General features: G+C 55.2%; 1 protein-coding gene across 1 annotated transcript in view; it reads right to left on the minus strand.

The window, feature by feature from the left end:
- The window catches only part of SLC26A9 (solute carrier family 26 member 9), a 28,473-nt gene extending 24,224 nt beyond the window's left edge, over window positions 1-4,249 (minus strand). The window contains exon 1 of the mRNA XM_042256997.1: window positions 4,158-4,249. The gene's annotated coding sequence lies outside the window, so the exon portion shown is untranslated. The remainder of the gene's footprint in view (window positions 1-4,157) is intronic.
- Window positions 4,250-9,767: the final 5,518 nt, after the last annotated feature.

Consider the following 9,767-nt stretch of genomic DNA (forward strand, 5'->3'; position numbering starts at 1 on the left):
TTTCTCTGATGCCTTTCCTGAACACCCTCACCTGGGATCTCTTTCTCCTCAAAACTCCTTTCTTTGGACCCCTCCAGCCTGCACACCACTATTGGCTTCCAGCAAAGGGAGGCAGGAAAGAGGGCATTGGTGCTGGAAATCCTTTCGAGAGCACAGATGAATTTGGATGACATGGGACTGTTGCTGCCCTTGTGGGCAGACTTTTTACAGATGGGGCTTAGATGTTGAGGGAGTTCCCATTGACAGAGGAGAAAAGATCCCTCCCTTCTGTGGAATGTAAAATCTGTCTCTCTCCCCTTAGGTTGCTTGTCTTCATCTAGACATGGGTGCTGAAGGGAAGAAGGCCCTGGGAGCTTTCCCAAACCTGAGTGGGCACTATGTATAAAAATGAGAGCCCAGCAGCCCAGCAGCCTCAGAAAGCTTTGTTCAGAAGGGGACCTGAGGACCAGGCAGGTCCAAATCTCTCATTTTGTGGACGAGGAAACTGAGTCTCAGAGATGAGACTTTGAGCCAGGCCTTTGACTCCAATTCAAGTGCTCCTGTTGAAAAGGCCCCAGACTTTCCAGAGACGACCCTGATTCTGCTCTGTGGCATCCCTGAGTGGTATCGGACACCCCGTGACCTTCTACCCCAGCCAGTGATACAGGATGTCCAGGTTCTGCTTTTCCTCCTGAGGGCCCTGCGGGAGGTTCTGGCTCCTCCCCGGGCCTGGACTTTCCCAGGACAGGGACGGACAGAGTGGCAAGCCTGCAAACCCCCGAGCTTCCCCAGCTCCTGGTGAGGAGGTGCCCCAGTCATACTTCCTAATTCCAAGACTAGGGGTTGAGGTTGGGTGGGGCTTCGGAGGGGAGGTTACTTCATCCCCAGCCAGCCCTTCTGGCCTGGAGGAGAGGGGGATGGGAGGGAGAGGCGGAAAATGGCTAGCTGGCAGCGTGGTGGGAGGCACCTCTCCTAGGTGGCTCCCCGGGTTCTCAGAGAGTCCAGGGCCTCCCAGTCCCCCAGAAAGGGCTCCTACAATGCCTGGCTAGGGGCACGAAGGTGAAAGAGGGAGCAAGAAGGGAGGGGGTGTAGGGAACACGAAGACTTGATTCCTGGTTAAACAAACACACAGCCCTGCCAAATGATGTCAGCATGGCTGAAAAAAGTCAAGTGCTCCATTGCCATAGGTGTGTATCACCCAGCCTGCCTCCCGTCAAACGGTGTGGGCCCCTCCAGAGCCCCCCATCCCCCACTGGATCGGGGACAAACAGCAGGTGCCATGTGACAATATGGAGGAACAAAAGGGTGCCCCGCCCCTCCCCAGTGTGGAGGCAAGGAGAGCAGGTCCTGAGTCACCGGAGAGACCTAGAGGGGGGCGTGGGGCTTAAGGGCAGCAGAAGGTGAGAAGAGAAGAGAGAGGGCAGGAGAAGTGGGTGTCTGGATAGTCCCCAAGGCTTGGCAGGGGACTGGGGTCACATCTGGGGCAAGGGGGGATGGGGGTTTTGCAGAGCTGGGGGTGGGGACAGGGGGAAATGGACTCTGTTGGGAGGGCACAGACAGAGCAGACACTCCTCTTGGGTTCTTCCTCAGAATCTTAATCCCCCTGCAGTGAGCTCATTCGAAAGAAAGCCCACTGCAATCTCCTCCCAGTTGTATTTCTGACAAGGTCTGTCTACAATGCCCACGAGAATACTGTGGGCAAAGATGGGCTTGGGCATCGTGCCTGAGTGAATGCATAGAAAGGCTTGGAACGGTGCCCAGCCATGGTATGTGAGCAACAAATCTGCACTGTGATCATTATTACTCCGATTACCCTGGAGGGGTCTCTTCATTGCGCCTCTGTAACCTCAGGCAGGTCTTTCTGCTTTTCTTGGGCTTCTTTTTCCACTCTGCTCTTACTTGCCTCCCATGTGCCCTTCCCCATGCCCTTGTTCCTCTGAAAGCTTCCAGGACTGGTGAGAGGAGGACCGAGAAGTCATTTCAGAAGGGGCAGGACACCTGGGAAACAGAGAGCTGCAGAGCCCGTCTGTGGGGTCTCAGTGGCCTGGGGGTGATCCCGTCACTGTGGCCCAGGCTGACTTCCTCCTCAGCCCTGTGGGGTGTGTGTGTGTGACTGGAGGGGAGTCCTTTGATGTGCGCACGTGCCAGGCACAGGGACAAGGCCAGCTTGGCTAACCCACCTTGGTCTTCTTATCACTGGTCCCTACTCGAGCAATCACTGTGTCCTGGGCAGAGGAAAGGTCACTTTCAGGCTTCCCCTTTGCTCTAGCTGCTGGTTCCTCCCCGTCTCATCCAGGGTGGGAGCCAGAGGGAAAGGGTGGGTGCTGGGGTGTGTTGGGTGGGAGCTAATGATGGGAGAGGAGGGCTGGGGTCTCCACTGGCGACCACGTCTCTGGCATGAAGGAGTGTGGGCGGAGAGGCCTGTGAGTTTCCAAGACCTTTCTATCAACATTCCTCTTATCTCTACCGCCTCCATGTTTCTTGGGCAAATTTCCCACCCCCAAACCCCAGGCCGATTCCCTCACCGGTAATGCCAGGGGAGAGCGTGAAATCTCCCTGAATTGCCTTCTTGCTCTCTGGCTGTTCTAGGGCCTGGTTTCCCTGCTGGGGGGAATCCCTGCCACCCACCCCATCCCACTGTTCGTCTCTAAGCCTGCAAGCCCCCTCTCTGCTTTCTCTGCTGGAGACAGCTGCTGGGCTGAGGAATCAGCTCCAGCAGAAAGGCACTTCCCAGCAGTGAGACCTGGCCAAGGTCATGGGTGCCTGAAACACTTCAGGTCAGGCTCCTGAAGGTCTGTATGGAGACCAGGGTTAGTCTTGTGTACCTCTTGGAAGCAGCTGGGTGTCCAAGGACTCCAGTGAGGGGCCCGCTGCTCTGGTTTAAGAAATCTGGAGCTTCCTCAGTGCTGACCTGGTCACTCATTCCCTCAGGGACTTCCCTGGGATCAGATGTGGGTTGGTTGATTTAGCTCAACACGCATTCACTAAATACCTGCTTTGTGACCATCCCTTGAAAGACTGGACACCAAGAGATAGAAATGAATCCTCCTCTGTCCCCCAAGCTTTCATAGAAATGAGGCTTCAGGTTAGTCGACCAGGCTCTGGGAGGCGCCCACAGAGACCATCCTGGTGCTGAAAGAGCTGTGTGTGCCAGTCTTGGTGTTGCCCAGGGAGGGTCTTGCCAGACCCTGAATGCCAGGGCCGAGGGAGGCTGGGAGGGCCGTGCCAGAGGGGTGGCAGTGGGAGTGATGCCGCTGGGAGGAAGGCCTCTCTTGGTTTGCCCTACTTGGCATGCTGCGCCTCTCCAAGGGGCACGACCTTAAAGCTGGTCTTTCTCTGGTCCTCAGGCTCAGTGCGATCAAGTGTAAGTGGGGGAGCTTGTGCTCGAATGTCAGATCGGCTTGGCCAAGCCTGGGGACCGTGTGGGCTCGTTGGGAGGAGGGGGTTCCTGCCTGAGGATGATGTGGGCCCCCTCTGAGCTGTCGGATGAGGAGTTAGGAGCTGGTCCAACCCTCCTAAGCGAAACACTCACCAAGGAGTCAGGTTGCCGGATCCTGCTGCTGCCTGCCTGCCTGATGGAGCCCTGCTTGCTGTCTCTAAGCGCCCCTTTGCCCTCCAACCTCCTCCAACCTCTCAGGACTCAGGGGGCACAGCGGACAGGGGCAGGTGCCTTGAGTAGTTGGAGAAGCAAACAAGTGAGAGAGAACACCTTGGGGCAGAAGGACAGGGAGACAGTTGCACAGAGACTGGAGAGCCAAGCATTAAGAACCTGCTGCTTCCAAGACCTGCAAAGAAGGAGAGGTGCAGCCAGCAGCCTAGAAGGCTGGCGCCCCAGGGAAGGTCCAATATTTTTGTTCTTTCCTCTGCAAAGGGAAGAAGCCCTGGGGGTCTGGCGGGTCTCTCCGCTGGAGCTTCTGTCCTGCTCGCTCCCTTGGCCCCTGGCCCTGCAGCTGAGACCTTCACATGGAAGTGAGAGCCCCAGGGGCTTCTCAGGGCTGAAGGGCTGGGCACTGTTCTCAGACCCTGGGGCCCCAGAGCCTGCTCCCTACAGGTGCTCAGGTTGGCAAACAGCTGCCGCCGTGGCCAGCTGGTCCCTGTCATCCCTCCCCTCACGGACCCCCACCCCTGCCCTCCTCCAGGGATGACCCCAGTCCAAGGGGCACCTGGCTGGTGCTTACCGGTGGGTGAGCAGGGCCGTCTGGGCAGGGCTGCAGGCGTGTCTGGGGAGCGGGCAGCCGAAAGGTGTGTGAGAGGTGTGCGAAAGGGCTCTGCTCAAATAATCCAGGGAGGCGTTTATAAATAACTTTACCTCAGGGCCACGGGGTGAGCCCCGGCTTCCGATTGGCTCGGAGGGGAAGTGGTTTTGAACACTACACCATAGCTAAGCCTGGGGAGATAGGAAAAGGAGATAAGGGAAGAAAGGTCCCAAATGAACAGCCCTTTTTTTGTTTTGCCCAAGGAGCAGGGCTGTTTGATGGGAGCTTGGCACTTCCTAAATCCACCCCGGAGACAATAGGTCACATTCAGCGGCCCCGGCCCCACGGGCTCCCCCTGGCCAGCCAGCCGTGGCTGAGGAGGGGTCGAAGCAGACCCCTCTCCGAGCTGGCTGTCCTGCTGCTTCTGGGGTCAAGCCACATGGCCTCTTGGACAAGGGGACGCATTGAGGCCACCCAAGGGGAGGGGGCCTGGGGCTTCTTGCTTTGAAGGTTGGAGACTTGGGGTGTTACAGGGGGACAGTAGAGCTCTGAGAACCCCCGAGGAAGGCTGCAGGCCACTTTTGGGGAGGGCTGAGGGCCCTTGAGAGGCTTGGGGCAGTGGTAGAGACCTGGTTCCCAGGTCTGTCCCCAACCTAAGGCACTCGTAAGTTCTGTGTCTGGACCGATGCCCTCCTAACTTCCCAGGTAGGGTGTGCAGGGCGCATGGGGGTTTGGGATATGGTAAAGGCACTCAAGAAACTGGAGGGCCAGCAGTTATCTGTAAGGTGGCCTGAAGGCTTGCACATCTCTGTCTCAGGCCTCTGTCACTTCAATCAATGAGTGAACGCCCATCGGTTGTGGCTCACCTCACGTTGCCACGTGCCTTCTGGGTTACAGCTGCCCACCCACTCCGTGCCCACTGAGCATTGTTGAGAACCTCAGACAGGGCAGAGGGGTGGGTTAGGGGAGTTTCTTGACATATTTCCTGAGAGAGGGAGACCCCAGCTGGTGCCAGAAGCCCCTTCCTTCTCGTATCTGGGGCGGTACTGTGTTAGTCTGAATTGTCCTCTCATCTCTCCAGAAGACAACATAGGCTCTGAGATGGGTTGGAATCAGTACAGAGGGTTTCAGTAAGTCCCCCTGGAAGCTAAGGAGAAAGTCCCACTGAGAAGGTGAAATGAGCTAGCTTCAGCACATAATAAGGATTCAATTAAAAAATGTGGGTTTATTTATTTATTTGTTTATTTTGCTGTGCAGCATGTGGGATCTTAGTTCCTTGACCGGGGATCGAACCCATGCCCCCTGCATTGGAAGCACAGAGTCTTAACCACTGGACTGCCACGGAAGTCCCACAATAAATATTTGTTGAATGAATGAAAGAATGAATTGTCTGCAAGCCCAGCCCAAGGGAGAGTTTGCAGACGCATTGCTCCTGGGGCCGAGGGTAACACCCAAGGTCACTCAGAGTTGTCAGGGTGTAGCCAGGGGCCTGAACGAAGCTGGCCCAAGAATGCCCTGCCACTTGCCGAAGGCAGGGTATGTGCGTGGATGCTTCCTCCAGCAGCCCTTCCGCAGGCCCCGCACAGGCCTAGCTGTTGTGTTCCACGGCTCCCTCTGCTTCAGGTCACAATGGATGGAAGTTATGTGTTCAGTCACTGACTTTCTCCAAGAACCGTGAACTCCACGAGGAGGGTAGGGCAGTGCCTGTTTCATTCACTCCTGCATCCCTATCGTGTAACGCAGTGCCTGCCACTTAGTAAAAGTTCAGTATAGATCTGTGCAATGGGTGAATGACTGTGTGATGAAATCTTCAAACAAAGTAGAGCCAGAGGTCCAGAGCTGGCACATCCATCTCCAGTATTGCCCAGGGGCATGGGTAGCATGACCTGGCCTAAACTTTGCACAGATGAGTTATCAGTGTTAGCCACTCAGTTGTGTCCAACTGAGACCCCATGGACTATAACCCAACAGGCTCCTCTGTCCATGGCATTCTCCAGGCAAGAATACTGAAGTGGGTAGCCGTTCCCCTGGGATTTTCCCGGCCCAGAGATTGAGCTCAGTCTCCTGCACTGCAGGCGGATTCTTTACAGTCTGAGCTTCCTTATCAGACTCTCCCTATAGCCAGGTGACCATGAATACCGAGAACAGACAGCTAAGTTCCCTTGCTGGGATACCATGCCTGCAAGGGAAATCTTTCAGTTGTACTTTGGTTCTTTTAGTGCAGAGAATGTACTGCCCAGCTGTCTGGAGCATCTAGGACTGCCTGCAGGTACATTTCTCTCTTTTAAATGACCCATGGACATTTTCGTCTATCGATTGATCTAGTGTGAGTTTTGTTAATGTGAGTCAGTCTCTCCTGAATCTGATTGACTTTCGACAGTGACACTAGGCTTTCAGACAGGTTATCTGGTTTAATTCTCACAGCAACCATGTGACGCAGCCATGTTACTGTCGTCTTTAGGAGGAGTAAACTGAAGTCGACTAAAGCGAAATAACTTGCTCAAAGTCACAAAGGCCTGGATTTAAGAGGCAGAAATCCAATTTGGATATTATGGCTTCAAATTCTATGCTTAGTCCATTTTATCACTTTAACCTTTGACCTACAAAGCAAAGGATGACACCCACCTTTAAAGACTCCACCTTTTATATACTTTCAGCCTCCCCATCAGGTATACCTTCCAAGATAACTTGGATAAACATGGCTGAGGCCTACAGAATGGGGCTGGCAACTTGTTAAGGCTCCTCCCTAATCCTTCTCCAACCGTCTTAGCAAAATTCTGGGGAGGTTGATCTTTTATAATAGTGACAGGAAACATGGAGCCTAAGAGGGTTCTCTGAAGTCACCAAGGGAGCTAGACGGAGCCCTCAGAATCTGGGGAAAGCCAGATCAGAAGCTGGAGAAGCAGAGGACAGGAGGGAGAGGCAGAGGGCTCAACAGGACATCTTAGGGCTATCTTGGATAGAGTTAAATTATGGAACAGAGGGCAGGTGGGGAGAAAACAAAGGTGGGGAGAGACAGATGGCAGAAATGACAGCGCAGAGAAGAGGCAGACTCAGAAACCAAGAGCAAGCGGCAGAGAGCAAGCACAGCAGCATCCCAGCAGCTCACAGTCCTGATGCTTGTTAAATCATTGTCTATTTTTTATGGTAAAAACATTTCAGCATCAACCCTGTACTTTCCCGGAGTATAGATTCTTCTTTGGTGACAACCTTACCCCTAGAGTTGAAGACTGTATTCATCCATCCATCCATCCATCCATCCATTCATTCACTTAACTTAATCATTGCCCCCATGCCAGGATGCTGCACTGGGGATACTGAGATCCACAAGGCCCATCCCCTGCCCTAAGAAGATCTCACTCTGGGGGGAGGACAGCGAGGTGAAGAGACCCTTGTCGCATGCAATCACAGTACCAGGGCCATGCGGAGGAGAGGCTGTGGGGATGGTGGTGGTGGTCAGGAAAGGCTTTCCCCAGGAGGGGACACAGAAGGGCCGATCGTGGCCAGAGCCTGGGACTTGAGGTTTAAACCCCAGGTGGCCACTCCCAGGGGGAAGGGGGATGGGGACTGTTCTAGAAGCACTGTTTTTATAGAGGGAGGGTCCCAGCGTGTCTCCAAGACTCTGACCCCTGACTCCATCCCAGGTTCTCCCTTTAAAGCCTATCCCTGAGTTTCCATCTGACCAGAGCTCCACCCTATTCTTCAGCAGATCTTAGAGCAGTGTGTGTACAGACACACATAAGCTCACACCAAACAGATTTGGGGGATTTACTGAGTTATGTAGGTAAAGCCAAAGTAGTCACAAAGTACCCTTCTGACTATGTCACCTTGGAGCTGGTCCAGCTAAGGAGCAGCTAGTTTCCACACTAGTAAACTGAGGCTAGACCTCAAGAAGGAGACGAATCCTGCCACCTCTAGCCTTATCTGCACCTGCTGGCTTCTTGTACCTGTGCCCTGCGTGGGGCCTGGGCCAAGCGTGCGGGCAGGATCATGTTTTGGGCAGAGCAGCCCAGCAACTTAAGCAAACACCTCAAGGCTGGAGTCAGAAAAATCTTCAGCACCTTGCCCTGCGGTGGCAGGATCTGACCTGGCCCTGTGGGTGCCAGTTTCCTGAGTTCCTGGGAGCTGGCAGGGCTGCAGGGGTACCCACGGAGAAGCCAGCTTGCACCTCTCTCCTCAGGGAAGCCAGAGCACAGAGCGGTGAGCATCTGAGATGGGTCAGGGGACAGGGGAGGCAAGGCTAGCCCCAGGGATGCCAAACTGTGTCCAGTCTTAACTCAGGGAACCGGAGCTTCTGCCGTGTGCCTGGCACTGTGCTAGGTGCTGGCGACCGAGGCTGAAGACTGCCAGGCCCCGTGAGGCCGTGATCCTGAAGAGCAGGCAGAGGGAGGCTTCCGAGAGCACACATGGCCACAAGGCTGGTGGGCAGTAAGTCGGAAGGAAGCTAAGGGGGGCTCTGAAGGCTGTACAGTGAGGACAGGATCTGTCTGGAAAGAGTCGGATCAGCGCTGGCCAAGACCCCACAGCATCTGGGACCAGAGGAAGGGGAAGGTTGCTGAACCCTTGGATGAGGAGTGGAAGAAGGGGTCTCAGGGTTCTGAGTCCTCTCTCTCAGTTTACAGGTGAGAGAGAGATGGGAGAGACCTGCCTAAGGTCACCCAGGGAGGCTGTGTCAGAGCCCAGGCTGGGCGCCACCCAGGACCCCAACCTGGCCCTCCAGCCTGGCCTCTCTCTCCACACAGCAGGTGGGAGGTGGCTTTGTGACCCTCCCTCCCTTGTCTGTGTCACCCAGGGGCTCCCCAGAGACACCGGGTACCCAGAGTGCTGCCTGCAGAGGTCTTCCCTGCTTGTGGGGCCTGAGCACTTTGCCCTGAGGTTTGGGACAAGCAGGTCCGCAGCGTCGGGCCTGGGAGCCCCCGTGTGCTGGTCTTGCAGCTGCCAGACAGAGGAGAAGACTCTGCTCAGGACTGGACCTTGGCGGGCTGGGTGAGGGTGTCCAAGGCACTTCACACTGCCCTGGGAACCCCGTGAATAAGGCTGGAGGTGAGGCGGGGGTGAGTTCCAAGTCTAGCCACGTTGACTGCAATTCTGGCTTTGGGCCCTTAAGCCAAGCATGTATTAGCCTGATATAAGGGCTGCCTCCAAGAGGGGTATAGAGGCTGGGGTATAAGACGACCTAGACCCCCTCCCAATTCCAGGAGAACTGAGATAGCTGGAGAAAGAAGGCATTGACAACCTTGGTTCCAGGGTCTCGCCCTAGCTCCAGGGTCTAGCTTGGGCAGCGAGAGAAGTTGATCACAAGAGGGACTTGACCTCGCAAAGAGATTGGAAAAGATGCCTCCGCATCTCCCCTTTCTTATCCCACATTTTCCTGGAAAGAATAAAACGGGAAGGTACCTATCACTCACCAGCCAGTCCAGTCCTCCCAGCTCTTCTCCCCATCACCGCTGACCACACAGGCCTCTCTCCTCTGCGTGCTGACAGCTGTGTTCGCTGAACCCTGACTGGCCAAAGGTGAGGCGGTTTGGGTCTTCTAGTTACTGTCTCCCCAAGAGCTCTTTGAAGCCAGTGACTATGTCACAGGTACGTGAG

This window comes from Ovis aries, chromosome 12 (assembly GCF_016772045.2).
Source record: "Ovis aries strain OAR_USU_Benz2616 breed Rambouillet chromosome 12, ARS-UI_Ramb_v3.0, whole genome shotgun sequence".
Taxonomy (NCBI): Eukaryota; Metazoa; Chordata; class Mammalia; order Artiodactyla; family Bovidae; genus Ovis; species Ovis aries.